Below are 3,067 nucleotides of genomic sequence, written 5' to 3' on the forward strand. Positions count from 1 at the left end.
TCCTTTATTTTTTCCTTTCCAGTAGTCCCTGATTTTCTTTGTCCATATCCCCGTGCGTGTGTGTGTGAGCACGCGTGTGTGTGTGTGAGCGCGCGTGTGTGAGCGTGTGTGTGTGTGAGCGTGTGTGTGTGTGTGCGTGTGTGTGTGTGTGTTTGTGAGCGTGTGTGTGCGTGTGTGTGTGCGTGTGTGTGTCTGTGTGTGAGCGTGTGTGTGTGTGTGTGTGTTTGTGAGCGTGGGTGTGTGTGTGTGTGTGTGTGTGTGTGTTTGTGCGGTGGGCCTGTGTTGACACATGTGCGCACACTGGCGTGCACCACGTGAGACGGGTGGCTTGCCAGCTCAGTCCGACAGAAACACATTTCCCAGCAGCAGCAGCAGCAGCAGCAGCAGCAGCAGCAGCAGCAGAAGCGAAAAAAGGCTTCCTCGGGAAAACGGCCAATCCTAATATTCCAACATGAACAAAAAAAATCAAATGTTTAAATTTCAAGCAAAGCGCACAAAGGGAATCCAAGAATAAAAGTTATAACTTTTGGAGTTAAGTTACACAAAAAGCTGACACCACGGGGCCAGCGCTCCCCCGTGTTCAGGCCGAGGCTGGAAAAGGAATTAGGGAGAAATGCTGCGTTTCCATTACACAAGCAGACGACTGACTCCGAGAGGGATTGTGGTCGAGCTCCGGAGAGCGAAGGGGGAAAAAAAAAAAAAAAAAAACTCTTTATTGGATCTAAAGATGCTGACGGACCGACCACATTCTGCGGCGCGGAACAGAGAACTTGGCCAAATGGCCGAAAAAACCTGGTGCCCCCGAGGGAGTTCCCGAAAGATATACAGTAGCAGAGTTAGGTTTGAGGGCAGAGCCGGGGATTTACGTTTATTTAGTGCTTTGGTAATAACACGGACATTATTGCAAAGGCTAAGTCGCTCTTAACTTATACAAATGGACCTTTCTGAACCTCCATGAAGGTCGCCCCCCAGTGGAGGCTGCTAACACTGCGGTAGGAAGAAATAAGCGGATGTAGGCTGCCGGTTGGTGTAAAGCCCGCCGTCGGGTGACTACTTCAGTCGGCATCCTCCTCCCCTTCTGCTCTCTGCGTGTTTTTAAACCGCTTTCCAAATCCGCGATGTGAGACAACAACTCTAGCGCTGGCGCAGCGTTCGAACCAAGTTTGGAGATCTGGCTGCTCTGGCTGTAGGAGACGAGGTCACCGAGGATCAAGTTACGTTTGTATTTCCTTAACTGGTAAAAGTCGTATCACGTAGTCAACACGTGTCTTTTACTGTTTTATGTGGCGTTTTTTTTTGTTTTTTTTGTTTCCTTGTTTTTTTGCAGGGATTTAGCCGATTTGACGCCGGGGGCCCGCCCTCCCCACATGCAAAGGTTCCACCAAAACAAGTTCCAACCCGACACCATTTCGAAGGGCAGCGTCGCTCCATCACGGGCTGAGCGCCGCCCAAAACGACTGTGATTGGTTTAAAAAAAACACAAACAACACAAAGCGGGGTTTTTTTTTTCGCCCCCTGTAGCAGACTGACAGTGTGTTGAGCCAGACATCTCTCCGGCGCTGGCACGGGGCTAAAACCAAGTGTGGAGACGTCTGGTCCGGCTGTGCGAGACAACCAATGAATGGGCAGTAACTTTTGAGTTTATTTAAAGTGGTAATCCGTACGATTCTTTTGTTAAAAGATGAATTCGATATTCATCCAATATCTATTTGGCTGCCACTTTTACAGTATAAGAGACAGCCATTCTATGTATTTGTACAATACGTGCTCCCCTACATGCTTTTTCCATTGTTGGCGGCGGGGTCACCTGAACAAATCAAATGTATCGACCAGAAGGCGCACTCCAAATAAAAGGAGGCGATAGCGGAGACAAGCGCCGGCCTTGCAAAACGTTGTCGTTTCGGATGGATTTCCCGTGTTTGCGTTGTAATCCGCCCAACACAAACAATCTCATGGATTACCACTTTAAACGCGTGGTCGGGAAATTTCGCCATCGTTTTTATGTGCACAACTGACCTGGTTGTGGACTTTTCGGGGCCTATGTGACGTGAACCGTCTCACCGTCACCTCGTTCCGCCGTTACCTGGTGACTATGAAAATAACAAACGTAACACACGTTTTATACGCAAGCGGAGAGCCTAGACGTGAAATCTCACCCGACGCGACGTGGGGGGAGGGGGTTGGACGCCACTCGAAACGAGCGCCGAGCCGCCGCCAAGCCGCACTCCCCGCTCGGGGTCCGTTACGTAACCGTGACGACCCAAGCGCCGCGCCCCCCGCCACTTACGTAAAGTCAAGGCAGGCGGAGCACCGGACGGACGCAAAGCGCGCCACGTAACGGTGACCCGGCAGTCAGAGCTCCGTCTCGGCCGCGGGGCCACGGACCTTCACCCGGCGAGAACAAGTACGTTTACAAAAGCACGAAGTCGCCGAGACGAACCCGAAAGAGGCTCCCCGGTCTGGATGCGGGATCCAGATCGGGGAGCTGTTTCCCCCTTTTTCTTTTTCTTTTTCTTTCTTTCTTTCTTTGTTTTTTTTTTTTTTTTTAATCCGCCCGTTTGGTTCTCCTGGCGCCAGCACATCAGCCGGATTGAGCCTCACCCACGTTTTATTTTTTTTTTTTAATTGACTGGTTTTTGAATTTGTGAGCCGCTGTTGCGCTCGCAGCTCCGTGGCGGCGGTGAGGACTCCATGTTTAATGTCGCGTGGAATTTGAGTGGAATTGAAATGCAAATGTTGCTTTATCATTCAGTCCCATTTGCCGCGAGAAAAGGAACCACTGTTATTAATTGTGATGACTTTTAATAATGTTAAAAATCATCATAATTAAGAAGTTTTTCCTTTTACTCATTGCAAATTGCACAGTGAGCCTGGTCCTTATATAAGGACCAGGCTCACTGTACAACTAGTCCTTTTATAAGAACTAGGCTTATTGTACTACTAGTCTTTATATAAGAACTAGGCCTATTGTACTACTAGTCCTTATATAAGAACTAGGCTTACTGTACAACTAGTCTTTATATAAGAACTAGGCCTATTGTACTACTAGTCCTTATATAAGAACTAG

Source organism: Zeus faber, assembly GCF_960531495.2.
Source record: "Zeus faber genome assembly, chromosome: 12".
Classification (NCBI taxonomy): domain Eukaryota; kingdom Metazoa; phylum Chordata; class Actinopteri; order Zeiformes; family Zeidae; genus Zeus; species Zeus faber.